This window comes from Rhea pennata, chromosome 6, assembly GCF_028389875.1.
Source record: "Rhea pennata isolate bPtePen1 chromosome 6, bPtePen1.pri, whole genome shotgun sequence".
Classification (NCBI taxonomy): Eukaryota; Metazoa; Chordata; class Aves; order Rheiformes; family Rheidae; genus Rhea; species Rhea pennata.
Window position 1 is genome coordinate 43025209 of NC_084668.1, and position 15424 is coordinate 43040632.

A 15424-nucleotide genomic window follows, 5' to 3' on the forward strand; every position below is an offset into this window, starting at 1 on the left:
AACCAAGAGCTGGGCTGTCTCAGGCTTCAAAGTTCGTGGGTATGGAAGAAGAGGCTCCCACCAGCATCCTTTGACCACGCACCAGTGTGAATTATGCTAGGCTCCTACCTCCATCCCCTGCTCTGCGATCGGCGCTGCTTCCCATGGCAAAGAGGCTCTTTCACCTTTCAAAATGTGTCACTCATGCTTCCCCTCTCAGGAACTGCTCAGGAAGTGATAGTGGTGAGCAATTAGATCTGAACAGGATGGCCTAATGAGCTCAGGCTTTTATACGACACTGGAAATAATCTTGGAGGAGCTCCATGTTAAAGTTCATGTAAAACTTTCTCTATCTGTTTCCCTATGGTATTTCTCAGGCACTTTGCAAAGGCACCTTGTGAACTGAATTGTCTTAGTTTGCCTAATCATTACTTAGGAAGAGGGGTGGTCCAAGACATACCTGTGACTCAGCTACAAGAGCGGATTTGGCTTTTTCAGAAAAAAGAAGGGCTCTGCTTTGCTTTACGTTGTGATGCTGCCTTTGAAATTGCAGCTAGAAATGCGGTATCTACTTGTCTGAAACATGTTACGCTGCAACGAAGTCCAGAAGGCAAATGGATGAGATGAGCAAGATGAACTTAGCAAGAGCAGGACTCCCCTTGGCTTCAACAAGAGCCGAATTCAGAGATTTGGGCCGAAAGGGCAGAAGGAGGCTCTACCAGCTGGAGCTGTGGCTTGTTGAGTGAGTATTGCTGACATTCAGCTCTTAAAACCTTACAGACAGGAGCGTATGCCAAGTATTCACAAAACTAAGCCTTCCATAAAATCCTGGCCTTCAGTGGGAGTGTCAGAATTCTCACTAAGACCTGGATTTGTTGCAGCCTGTTGCTATGCACTTGCAGTGTCCTGAGGGAATATGTTTCCCATTATTCTTGGATTTTGGGAGGAATCCAACAAATCCCTTTGCCTGTATCATGATATAGATTGCCTTCCGGTGCTGGGGAAGGGAGTGCATTGCTGCCAAGGTACACTTAATAGCACTTCGTTAGTACTGCTAACCCAGCAAACTCCCCGGTGTGAGGTCTTCCAGGCCGATCTTTCCCTTTACATGAATGAATTACTGCCACAGATGATTAACGATTTGCCAGGGTAAGCGAGATGAGTCCCTTGGCAGCTGACTGTTTCAGGTATCCCTCTTGGTTCTTGCCATATCAAGACGGATACTGTTCTATGGAAATGTGTGGCCAAGCTCTTGATGACTCTTGTGGGAACAGGGACTCTTCAGCATCTTCATGGCAAGAAGGAAGGCAGGTAAGGAGAGGAGCTCTGGAGCATTGCTGATACTATCTGCACTTGCAGGGATTTGTCTGAATGCTCTTTGTTTAGGGTGCTTGTTTTTATGACTGGTACAAACTAAATGAATGATTCAAACAAGATTTATTTTGTATGTATAACTTTCCTGCAGACTTGATCTCATTTAAAAACCAATTACCCACAAAAGTTTCTAATAAATAATTCTCAGTGTATTTCAAATGGGCAAACAAAGCATCATCTTCCTCCTGCCAAACTCCCCAAATGGATGTTTTGCTTCATTTTCTGAATTAGATTACATTGAGCTGTAATGAAAGCAGGACAAATTTACTCCTCTGATTCTCTACTGCAGACGTGCATTTATGCTGGTTGCTTTTGTAGCTGGAGTTTGGAGGATTTTTTTCATTCTTTCCTCGGCCATGCATTGTAACATTATGCAAGATCTCAATCTATTATGATGGCCAAAAGGGAAAGCAGTAATTGTCTATGCTGCATTGGTGAACCTGTTTTCTTATTTTTCTTTTTCTTAATTCTCTGGGCACAATATCCCCAAAGCCTGGGGAAATGTTTGCTGGGTAATCATTGTCCTGGAGCAGGTGAGCAAATGCATACCCCCCTCTCTCAATAAAATCAGGATGATGTTGTTTGAGCTGCCAAAAGGGGAAGAATGTTGCAGGCAGACTGTGAGCTACAGAAGCCTGTTTTCGTGGCTCTGAGCAATAGGCTTTAGGGTCAGCCTATTGACTCACCAAGCACCCAGTCCCTCCCTTCACATGAAGCTCTTTTCCTCGATCAGCACTTGCACAAACTCCACATGCCCCATCTACGGGGTCTGTAAGGTGAAGTTAAACACTCAGACGGGAACGATCATTTCCTACAACTAACATGGGTAATTTTTTTAAGCCTCAAGAGGAAGTATACAAAGCAAATGACAGGGCTTCCTGAATGGCTTTAATTTCTTTGGCTGCATGACATCAACTACACAAATGAACAAAGAAAAGAAAACAAGAATCTGGAGATGAGAGATAAGTGGGGCCCAGGCCGCAACCTCATGCTGCGCATGGGTTCACCTTCCTCTGCCTACGAGCACCTGAGCGTCTTCCCCCTCCTTTGCACTTTCTCTTGCACTGAGTGGCTTTCTCTGCCCAGCTGCTGGTTCTCGCCGAAGCTTACCCCCATCGGGGCTGCCTCGATGCTGGTGGTACCCTGCAGAGGAAGCTGGTCTTACCTTGCTGCTGCAAGGCTCATGGCTGGAATCTGCATCCTGTAGCAGTCCCAGCTGTGCAGTTTCCAGGCTAGCACCTCAGTCAGCAGTATTGTGGGGTGTGTTGAAGCTATTGCTTGGAGAGAATTTTTTCCCTGTCACGTGACACTGTGGGCAACAAGATCTGACTGAGGCCATATCAGGAGTACTGTGTCCAATTCTGGGCTCCCCAGTATAAGGGAGATATGGAGCTACTGGAGCAAGTCTAGCAAAGGGCTCCTAAGATGATTAAGGGACTGGAGCATCTGCCCTATGAGGAACGGCTGTGAGAGCTGGGCCTGTTCAGCCTGCTGAAGAGAAGGTTCAGGGGGATCATATCAATGCGTGTAAGTATCTGAAGGAAGGGTGTTAAGAGGATGAGGTCAGACTCTTTTCAGTGGTGCCCAGCGATAAGATGAGAGCAATGGGCACAAACTGAAACATGTGAGGTTTCATCTGAATATGAGGAAAAATTTCTGTACTGTGAGGGTGACAGAGCACTCGAACAAGTTTTCATGAAGTCTCCTTCCTTGGAGATATTCAAAAGTCATCTGGATGTGATCCTGGGCAACATGCTCTAGGTGATCCTACTTCAGCAGGGGAGTTGGACTAGACGGTCTCCAGAGATCCCTTCTAACCTCTACCATTCTGTGTGATTACCAAGCCCAGGAATTAATCAATCCCCCCTGGTATGTAAACAAACTGTTTGCTGGACCTGAGGGGGTCCCTACAGCTTCTCTGGCACTGAGGGCAAACTCCACAACATCTCTCCCTTCCACCTGCTGCCCTCAGTTTTTACAGTGGCCTTGCACTGTTCTTGCCACAGTCACACCCACCAGCCTCCCTGACGTACATTAAATGGTGTGACTTTGATCTGTCAGGTCTCTGCTGGCTCACTCTTTCCAGTGGAGAAGGACACACAGTGAAGTTTTCTTTTTGGAAACTTTTAGCCGTTATAATTCATTTAATCACACATACATTCACATCCTCCCTCCCTGTGGAAGAATATTAGATGTGGCAAACTACTTTTGAAATCAATCATTTCCAGTAAATAGCACTTTTGAGTTTTCTTTGTCTTCTTTCTGCTAAGGGAACCAATCCCATCAAAATTTCAGTTCATAAATCCCATGGGCTGGCTAAACAGAAGTGCTCTTTGCAATGAGCAACTGCTGTCTACGAGTTAATGCTGTGGTTTCTCATACAGAGTTTATTTTCCTCCCTGAGTCCAATTGCACAAAATAAAATAGCTTTTGTTCATGATGGATATTCTCCTGGCAACAGAATGACGGAAGCAGCAAAAAACATCAAGGCTCAATGACAGCTCTATCTAAAACTAACCACCAAGATTAGTCCATTTTATTGTAGTTAGGGAAGAAAGGGCCAAGCTAATGTGAAGGGGGAAATCGCTACTATATATGATGGCTCTCTGAATGGAATAATATTCTTGCATAGCATACAAGGCATACAAAAGGCCACAATTAAAAATGTATCAAGTCAATGTATCGTGAACCTCAAAATGAGCTTGTGAGACTAGAAATGCGCTTAAACCTACATCCTGTGTACCCCCTGCTAAATTACAAGTTCAGCAGGATTAGGGGATTTGCTGCAGTGAGTGAAAAGCCTCTAGAGGATTTCTGTGGGTCTGGATCAGGGCCAGTGCTTGCAGGAGAGAGTTAGAGGGGCAAGAAGTCCTGTTTTGCTGCTAAAGAGGACTTTGGTCTTTAGCACAATGTACTCCTGCACTGTCCTTCAAGGTGTCCTTCAGCAGTTCAAAGCACCCTTTCTCCACCAATTTTGACTGCTGACCTTTAAATTTCCCCTGACTCATCTGAAAAGTGCTGATCTTCTCTGGGGAAAAGCAATGGGGAGCAAGAGTCATTTTGATTTGCTGTGGAGTGACATGCCAATAATTTATTTCCTTCCATCGAATCACTGTCGGATTCCCTCTACCTTTCACACAGCAGCAAGATAAAACAGGTACCTGTTTCAGTCTTGTCTTACCAGTGTAGGGCATGGTAATTCCACATGTTACGTGACAGGTAGCCTCATTTATGAAGTCTGCTGAGCTCTTGTATTAATCAATGTAGTTTACTGAGCTGATGATTGTACTTGCTTGTGTTAGGAACAGCTGTTTCACATCATTAGTGCCACTTAATATGATGATCTGTCAAAAGGGCTGCCCACAGTTATTTCCACCCTGATGCAAATAGCGTGAAATCCCAGGGGATAGGACCACTTTGCTATGGCTGGCAGCAGATTGCGTACTGGGTAGTGAATGTTGCTAAATTGCATCTCCCCCGTCTGGCTCCAGGGCAAGCCTGTCTCTATCCGTTGGCTGTCACCTCTGTCCCATGTTGGGAGTGGGACACTCACTGGGATGGAGACTGTGGCCAGCTACCCATGGCAGGAGGACTACTATTGCAGCCAAGGGGCCTTCCCAGAAGAGCTACAGGGCTTTGAAGTTGTCTCCAGGTGAAAAGCAGTGCTACCTGATCTACTGAGAGGGATATGAATGGCGAGACAGCTAGCATATCCCTTTGGCACTTTGTCTGGTGGCATGCACTGTTTTAAACATCTTGTGCTACTATCTAATGGCAAAGGCATAGTTTACTTTCTAGGGCTTCTTATACCTACCTCCCTCCAGGCTTCAGAATAAAGAGGCTGGTTTCTTTCTGGCCCCAAAGTTAACTGTCGAGATAACTTCTATCTCACTTGCTTTGGACGTCTACTTCAACTCTGTGGAGCAGAAGCAGAAAAAAAGAGATGACTTTTGTTGAAGGAGGTCACTGTGACATTTCAGGTTGTCATTATGGTGAGAGAGGCTGCATGTCCTTTGCAACCTCACTGAGGGTTGTTTTCTGCATGGTGTTGCAAGAGCAAAACTGCTGGGCTGGGGCATCTCCTGCTGAAAAGTCCTTTCCAATGAACCCTGGCTGCGGTCAGCATCCTGTCCCAAATGATGAAGCAGATCCCTTTCCACAAATAGGCTTCTGGAGTGTTCTCAAAGCATGACAGCTGCAGCTGCTGGGCTGTCACCAAAGGCCAAGAGGGAGCAGAAATAACCTCTGAATGTCCAAAACGAGCAGCTGAGGATAACTCACTCCCTTGTGACTTGGCACTGTGGCTCATCCTGAGCATCCGTCTGCATCTGGGTCCTGCTGGGCTGCTCCTCAGCTCTCTCTACCAGACCCTTTGGGTTTCCTCACCCTACATGGCAGCAGAAATCACACAGTGGTTTTTTAGGCAGGGGCATACATTCAGAAGACGCTATGTTACAATCATCAGTCTCATTTCTAGTGCATACTAGCAGTTTGAACTACCAGATTCAAACCCAAGGGCTAAATGCATCTGATATATGTACAGTGTTTTCTCCAAATTTGTGCCAAAAAGCTGAATGCAAGTCTCCAAGAGGAAAGGATAAAAGTATTAACACCTTTGGCTATTGACTATTCCTGTCACAAAGTGTTTGAATGTCAAAAGATAAGGGAAAAATAAGAATTCCCAGGCCTTTATAGGTACATAAAAATGAGAGTGGAGAATTAGTCCAGTAATTCTGAAGAAATCAGAGGCATAAAACATGTGGTAACAAGGGCTGGCACAAGACCTGCCTGAGCACATGTTGGATCAGCAGTATCATGACAGCAGTCGGAAGACATATGATGATGATTTACGGCAATAGTGTCTTTCTAAAGCAAACACAGAGCACTGAGGACTGAATGGTGAAAACAACGCAGCACTTAGTAGAGCCCAGTGCTGCTGAACATCTCCTGCAATGCTCTGGGTGTTCCTACTCTCCTGCTGTGCAGCTCGTGAGAGATGGTGCCTTTGAAACCAAATGAAAAGTGCCCTGATTAGAGAGTGAAGCTGAGCACACAAAGCTAGGAATGGCCAGGAACACCATGGCAAACTTAATTCCCCTGCCTCTGCATATATGGCCTATTAGCATTTTTCAAATCCACTCCTGTATGCTATACTTTTATGCTGCCCCCACTCTGTATGCAGGAGGGTCTGTCCTCACAGAAAGAGGCATCTGTTCGTCTCATCCTCCCTTTTCCACCTGCAGTCATTGGGTCTTTTTTACTGAATACTATCCAAACCCTGGCAATTATCATTTTCTGCTGGGCATTTTTGCTGGGGCTGAAATCTGAGTGACCACATTTCCAAAGCAACTGTATCAGATGGGAAGGCATTATCCCCATCTGACACATAAGCCAGGCCACAATGCTAAAATTTGCCAGCCTATCCATAACCCAGGGTATTCTTCAGCAGTTTCTCACCCAACTTGAGACGCTGGTCATCTGATTTCACATTGTATAGCATCTCATGAATGCTAAAGATTGGGAAGATAGTAGCTCTATTAACGTGAAGGCAGCTGCCCCATCAAGAAGAGATGTTATTTCCCACAAACCGCTCTTAGCATCCTTTTTGAGCCAGCAATACAAAATTCCTCTCCAATGATGTACTCCAGTCCCTGCACGACTCAGTTCAGGTCACACTGTCTACTGAACAGAAAACACTTCTTAGCTGGGGAGAAAGTGCCATTCCCTTGGCTTTCTGCCAAAGCATCATGCCAGATGGGCTACATTTCTCCAGCTGATTTTCAGGAGAGGCTAGAGGCTTTCTGCAGAAGAAGAGTGAAAGCTCTGATCCCAAAGACTTCCAGCTGAAAATCTCTCTTGGAGGAAAACTTCCCAGCAGATTACTCTGAAAACTCACATTCATCCTAAGCATTTTATAATTTGAGTCAGATATAGAGCTTAAAGTCTACATCATTTGAAGATCTGCATTTCTGTGCCTGATATAACGACATTCTATCTACTGGACATGTTGGCTGTAGTTTTCCAGTCGAGGCAATGAGGCTCATAAGGTTCCTAAGCAAAGCAGTGCTTGGAACTGTCTCCAAAGCAGCTCTCTGGTCAGGATGATCCAAGCATTCGTGTCAGGACCAAAGAACTGCAATGCTTTCCCTTGCAAAAGTTAAAAAAGTTAGGAGAGGGCATGTGATTTTCTTGTTCAGAAGAACGTTGCAGGATATTTAATGTCCAGGAAGGGGCAAGACCTTGATTTTACTCCTCTGACATCTGAAAGCCTTCTGTTTAACCCAGAAGTGGCTCTGTGAGGTCCCATTTGGGAAGATGCCAAGCACAGTCTGCCCAGGACCTGGAGAGTGTTCAGGACTTTGCCATACTGGATGCTGCAGAATTGCAATCCTTTCTCCTTTTTCTTCTTCTTCTTTTTTTTTTTTTTTTTTTTTTTTTTTTTTTTTAAACTCTGGCTGCTCTACATTGGGAAGAAATATAGAAATATCCTTGCTAAAACCTTCACCCAAGCCATTTCTCTCTGCAGGCTCCTGTACAGCCCCATCATGTAGCTCTTTTTCCCCCATACTCCCTAGCCTTTCTGCTACCTTTATAAGTCTCTAGCCCCAACCAGGTAAAATTGCCTCCAAGATAAAAGTGGTGACATCTGTTCTGCCATATTCAGGTAGCCTGACATTTTTCCTCCCTCAGCCTGTACTGCTTTCCCCTCTTTAGCCTGTGCATGACTCTTCTTGGGAAATATCTACTTTTTTTCTTTTTTTCTTTTTTTCTTTTTTTTTTTTTTTTTTTTTAACATGAGGCCTACTGAAAGGGTTGGACAACTTTCACCTGGAACAGAACTGACAGTAACAAAAAGGGAGAGCATCCAGCTGGGAGGTGGAATGGGGGAAACCTGAGCACAGACTTTCAGACCAGCATGTCCTCTGAAAAGTTGCAGGGCTGTCCTTCCTCCTTCACCAGAATCCTTTCTCTAAGTTTTGTAAGCTAAAAGCTGAGGGCGGCCAGGTTGCCTGCAACCAGTGTGACCTCTGGCTAAAAGCTGAGGGTGGCCAGGTTGCCTGCAACAAGTGTGATCTCTGTGGTCTGCCTGCAGACTGAGGAAAACTTGGCTTCATTGCTAATGTTGAGGTTGCTTAAGTTTCCCTCTGCAATGCTGAAGGCTAAAGAGGTTGAAAATTGAGCAGAGGAGCTGCAGCTCTGGGACACCTCCCATGACTACCTGCTTCTGAATCCAAACCCTCCTTGCCCTGTTGAACCTCGTACTGTTGTGAGCGACAACCCCTTTGGGTCTCTCATGTGAACAGGGCTTGGCTCACAGAGGCATAGGCAGTGTGGGATTGCCCCAGCAGGGCAGGCTCAAAGATTTTCCAGTACCCCTCATGGCCCTGGCTGCATTTTAAATCCTGAAATATGAGCAAACCCTCTATTCCCTAGGCAATACATCCTCTGTCCCCATCCACATAACAGCATCCCAAGGAGGTTATTGCTATGGCTGGGACAGACAGCATTTTGCAGTGGTTACTGCTACCACGTACCGCACACAAGAGCCTGTCCTAGGGATTATTATACACTAACAAGGGTAAAGAGCAACATGATTAAGTTATATCATTATAAAATGATGTTAAATGTCAGACGTGCATCCAGCTCCACTGCCACAATTCCAGACACTCTTCTATGTAGCGCTCCACAAATTGTACTGTTTATAGCACTCTTAACAAAGGGTGCGTTATAAAACCTCTGCCTGGATGAGATTTGAGCTGTTAGAGATAACCGCTTGGTTGTTTCTTACTTGGGCCTCAATACCTCCTATTGCATGTTAAAACACACTTCCTTTCTGTCCCTCTACATTTGCTTTTCAATGCTTCATTATGTTTCAAGGTCATGGCATATCAAGCAGTTTGGTTGACTGCTCTGAAATGAAATTAAGTTGCAAGAATTTTTTGTTTAATAAATGTATATGCCAAGCCTGAATTACTTTCTTACAAACATGTAAAGGAGAATGGAAAACACTTGAGTTTACATTTTTTCCCCTGTCTTTTTGCTATTTGGACTCCTTTTCTTTAATGATGAAATGCCCGATTCTTTCCTTTTCTAGCTGGCAAATGATAGGCTCTCATTTAGTTTCCAGTGGAATGGGATTATTTGCATAGATTTTGGAAACTGTACCCTTTCTGCAATACTAGTAGTGATCAGCCAGCACCAGACCAAAAGCAGAGCTTGCTTTTTAGCAGATATCAGAAGAATTGCCCTTGGAAGGAAAGGATTATTTTCAGTTTAGAAGAGGAAAGACTGACCGTGCAGGTTGTTAAAGTAGACAAATACAGCAGAAGTGCACAAAACCAGCACTGATTATGGCTGCCATTTTCCCAAAGATGTAACAGGAGATGACAGAAGAAGAAAGCTACTTATAGCTGAACTAGTGCATGATACATTTTATACTGGGGTTCTTCCCGTGACTCCCACAGAGTCCAGCTGGCGTCATATGGGAAAAGCAGACTGGAGAATTAAGCCTTAGGGAAAAACGTTGGTCCCTTTGAAGTCAATGGCAAAATGATGCAGACGCCAGCTGCCTTTCGAGAGGAGAGTTGCATGTTATTTTTGCCTCTGACAATACTCATCCCTTACTCTGGCCTGTCTTCAATGATGCTGTGGCTCCTTTTGCTCCAGAAGTGTCTACCAAAGCCGATTTCTGTGTGAAGAAGCATTTCATAGAGAACCAAAACCTTCCCTGTGGATGTGCCATTTCTGTTGAAACTCCAGCTGCAAGCAAGACAGCCAGGCCAACTGAATTTTCACCGGTTTTGCAGCAGATTTTTGGCCGGTCCCATGACAAGGAGCCTGGGAGTGGGGATTTCTTGTGCACTGGCATCTCAGAGAAGCTGAAAGCCTGCCAGCCCTATGTTCACATCCCCAAAATAACCCTTGTAAATCTATTTCCATTCTTCCAAAACTGAAGCTCTTGAAAATGTCTCTCCCACTACAAATCACACTTATCTGGCTCTCAGAAAGTCTGATTATTTGACTACTACTAGCTTTCACTACCCCTCCATCCTGTTAGCTTGATGTGTGCAGACACTAAAGTTCAAGAAGCCACACTAGCTGGGGGGTGGCTCTCCTCCCTGTGGAGCCACATGTGTAATTTCAAGCAAATCTGCCGCAAGCATGGTGATTCCTTTGACAAGTATGTCCTGACAACATTTTATGGAAAATGACATTTGCGTGGACAAGATCCTGTAAGTATCTCAGTGAGGGAGAAACTGCATGAAAACCTCATACTTTATTAAACATCAGAAAACTCATCCCGAGAGTGATATAAAAGTCCCTAGCATGAGAAAAGCATCAATCAGACCATGCAGTTAATCTTGAATGCATAAGAAACCTGGCTTCGGTAGCTTTCTCATGCTCATCTAGCTAGCCAGTGTGCTATGCTCACCTTTTCTGTTCATGCTAGAAATGTATTCTGCCATCACTGGCATTCCCCTTTTTATTAAAAAGATGTATTAACTAAATATCACTACCTCATCCTGTCTTTATTGCCTTTTCCACTAGGTATTCCTGGGGCTGGCAGCTCATTGATGGGGCCTTGCCATCTGAAATAAATTCTCTACTGTTGCAAGGGTGATATACAGAGCTGTGATAAAAGCCCCAATTCCATTGCTGGATGAATTTTTATAGACTATGAGTAATGAACGAGCAAGTAAACAACCAAGGATTTTCCCCTGTGCATGAGGGAGCATCTCAAATGCAGTGGAAAGCACAATCAATAATTGAGTGAGAAGGCAAACTGCTCTGAGCCTTCACAAAGCACAGTCTGACCATCCAATATTTATTTTCAGGCCTTAAATAATGCATCTGAAAACACACCTAACTGGATATATTAAAGGAAACAAATTTATGTCATGAAAAGTTAATTGGCAAGAGCACCTCCAAAGGAAAATCAACAACAGCCATAAAAAACACCCCTTGGCTCATCTGCACATTTCTCCTGTTCCTCTTCCTAAGTTAGGGTGCTTTTGTACCATTTCTACTTAATGGATCATTTATTATCAATTAGCCAATATAAGCAGATTTCACTTTCACTGCTGTGCTCCCAAGAGAAACCACTTTCTCCTCCTGCCATAATGACAACCATCAGCAGGGCGGCGCGGTGTGGGGATGGAAGTCAGGGAGCCAGCAGCTAAGTCCTAATTCTGCCACAGATGTCCCATATGAACTTGACACATCAGTTCATCTCCATGGGTGATTTTCTATGGCAGCCTTGGCTGTCTGGGCTGAGGGAGAGGGAACTCAGTGCTCTGTTTTGTACAGCACTTACCACAACTGGTTTGTCACTGCATGATGGGGAGCAAAGGTGTTCCCTCTTGGATAGAGAAGTTTTGGCTGAGCTGGTCTGAGAGAAGGGCTTTCTGGTGTGAAATAATTAAATGAATTGTTTGTCTTTCCATAGTGTAGTAGTTATCACATCTGCTTTACATGCAGAAGGTCCCGGGTTCAGGTCCCAGTGGAACCAACACCAGAAAATCTTTGGGGAGGTTGGACTAGATGACCTCCAGAGGTCTCTTCCAACCTTACTGATTCTGTGTTTCCATTCTGTGAATTGCATCTTGCCACCTGAAGGCCAGTAGGGCTCAGCCCATGAGATCCCTGCTCCTGAGTTGCTACTTCCATATTTGCACACTTGGATTTGGCTCCAGCAGTGAAATGCTGAATTTTCAAGAGCTAGTTCTTTAGGATTCAGAAGAAAAATCATTTCACTCAGCAGACATGTAGCAGATAAGCAGCTACTATAGGCAAATGAAAAAAAAAAAAACCCACCTAGTTTACAGGCCTAGGATGATTGGAATCTCACAAGGCATGGAGGTAAAGTCTTATGTCCAGTGCAATGATCACACAAGCATTTCAAAGGGACCCTGGTGCTCTTACAAGTTGAATTATAGCGGTTACAGAGAATATAACCAGAAGATGAAGGGAATGAGGACTTCCCACCACCAGCTCATGCACCAAGGTTTCCCATGGCTGCACCCTAAGCCCCATACTGCAGTCAATGTGAACATGCAGGTTAGACATCTGTAGGAAAGACCCTGATAGTGTCTGGCATGGTCACATAGGTGCTTCCTAGTATGTCAGCAGCAGATGAAATACCTGCTGTTTAATCTATGATGGCTTTAATGCTTGGTCATCTCTCGCTCCCCCCTCATCCTTTACCTGCCTTCATCCAAGGCATGCAAAAACAATTTGCCATGTCAAAAGAGCTGCTGGCAGCCAGCCCCAGGGACAGGTACTGAGTTTACATCTTTGATCCTGGAAGAGACACAAGTCCTATCACACGGCATCATGTGGCCACTCTGTGGTGAGGCTGCCCTGACCTCACCCCAGTGCTGCAAACTGCAGAACCTCTTGACTTTCATCCTTCAGTAATCCTGTGCCACAGAAGAAAGCTGCCCCAGTGGATCGCTCCTTCTTCTGACCCCAGAATCCCTCAATATTTGTTCCCAAAGCAGAGTCCTGAGGGTCAGGCTGCTTAGAGTGAACTGTCAGTGCCAGATCAGGATTTCTTATTAGAAGACTGAAACAGATAAGCTAAGAAAGGTTCATAACCTCTCATCATAGGACAAGATTTGTCATACCCAGCAAGGCTTTCTTGCCTCTGATGTTTATTTGCCTTTATATCTAGCATCAACAAGTAGATGAATTGCCTCCACTGGGATTTCAAGTCAGTCAGATCAGAGCAAATTGGTTTTGATAGCTTTGCGATAGAAAAATCTTGGGCCAAACTCGTCTCCGATTAAAGCTCATTGGGGTCAGCATAGCTGCCCTAAGGCTGAATTTGGCTCTGGTTGGCTGGGCAAATGCGAACCAGTAATGAAAGGTCTGGGACCAGAATGGCTTGGATTCAAGCTGTGTTCTCCCAGGCAGAAGGGGATGGTTTTGTCCATAACATGCTCAGGAAGATAAGCTTAGAGGGCAATTCAAGGAAAGACAGAAGGACAGAGAGACTGACGGTAACTGAATCAGGCTATATTTGCAAAAGCAGATTTTACTGGCATAGATCTTCTAGGACTTTGGCTGACACAGAAACACAGACTTAAAAATCATAAGCTAACCCAAGACAGTCATACCCCAAATGCTCTTGTGTAAAGCAGCCTAGACTAACAGAATGAGCACTGATGTTTTTACAGGATTCATTTTTTCACAGGTTTGTAGAATGACCAATATTGTGCTAATATGGAGCTCTGAGTATCCAATTGTTATTCCTCAACTCTTTTCTTAGAGCAAAACCTTTAGATAGACTGAGGTTTTCTCCCTTGAAGAATTTACAGGGAGCAGGAGGACCAGGGAAACAAAGATATGCTTCAGTGCTCAATTCAAAAGATTTCCACTTCTCTGAAAGCACATTCCCACTTCTATCTAGTCAAAGTGTCTCTCTTCCTTAGAAGACGAAATATGTTACGAATATACGTAACAAATACGAAAGCGTTAACTTGCTGAATCACTTTAATTGTCATCTTTAACAGTTCAGGGCTGTGCCTTAAGCTTAGGCGCCCAGTAAAGCCTGCATCATAAGGGTGAGAGGCGAACGACTGCTGCATTAAAGGACCTGGGGGAAAACACTTAGCAGCTGGGTGAGGCAGCCTTTCCTGCAGGCTCAGCCAGGACACACGTTCTTCCACTCTTTCACATCAGCTGGGTATATCACTTTGAATGAGCTGAAGGATTTGGGTGGAACATGTCCTTCTGTTTGTTTCTGTGTTTGTTTGCACTGTGTGCAGACATTGGAGAAGGGCTCCTCCCTGGCCTTTTGATCATTTCTGTCTCTTGTGTATCAGGAAAGTCACAGCAGGTTTCTCTGATTTTGTTGCTGGATCACTGGAGGCCTTGAAGCTGGTTTTTGTGATTTCTTAATTGATGAAAGGAAAGGAGGTCTCACAGGCCAAGTCTGTTGGGTTGTTAGCAAAGTGCAGAAGCTCTCTGCAGCAAGGACAAACCGTTGGAGCAAAGGTATGGCAATGCTGCTGCCTACATCCAGTGTGGAGAGAGAGTCATACTGTGCTGCCAAGTGCCATATCAGGATAATGAAACCTCTTCAAAACAGAGTCAAATGGAGCTTGTAGCCCTCTCCCCACTTTTCTGACCTCAGGCTTCACTCTCCCACTGGGCACCATGTCACATGTTGCCAGTCTTTCAGCCACCCCCTTCAAAATACTGCTTCTCAGGGCCACTCCTTCCTTAGAGCTGGGACATCAGTTTGGGATGTTTGCTTTGATTGAGCCCAAAACTTTGTCTACAAACGGGTCAATTCTGAGAAAAACTGGGTGAAGCACTTTTAAATTGAAACTGGGTAGAATTAGCCTCTTTTTAAGGTGGTTTTGCTAGAGCAGAATCCCCTTCTCCCAACCCACAAGCCTAGAGGAGACTTCGTGTTTCTTGTGCTCTTGTGGCTCCTGGACTGGGCAAATGATGCAAAAGTACAGATTAAAATGAAGTTATGGGAAGTCAGTGATGAAGACCAAAAATGAAGTGTGAAGGAGCCTGTACACTACAGAAACCCAAGGGAACTGCTCAGGCAGCTGTCCCATTCACATTTTTTCTGAGGAGACAAGTAAATAATTTGCTATGCTAATTCCCTCTGTTTTATTGAGATGTGAATTCCAAGCACCCCTGATTTATCCAGCTGCAGGGAATGTTAATTGTGGAGAACCTTTCCTATTCCTGGGGCTGCTGGCACAATTGCTGAGATTCACACTGATCCAAGGCTCAACACATGGCAAGGACTTCTGCTCCCCATGCTGCAGCACCAACTACATGGATTGCGACCAGCACCGGGCACTGTCTTGGCAGATGTGCATGTGTGTGTGTGGCTCTTCTTCATGCATCACAACAACATCTGGCTTCACTGCATCACAAGAGACCTTAGCCAAAGTGCTTGGGGATATCAGTCACCACACTGAAATTCAGCTTGCTGAATCTGATGCCACTTACAAATTTATTTATTTCAGAGATAGGGCACAGAGTTTTGGTGGAGGAGGAAAAAAACATTTTTTTCCATAGAAAGCAGTGAATTTCCACAAAA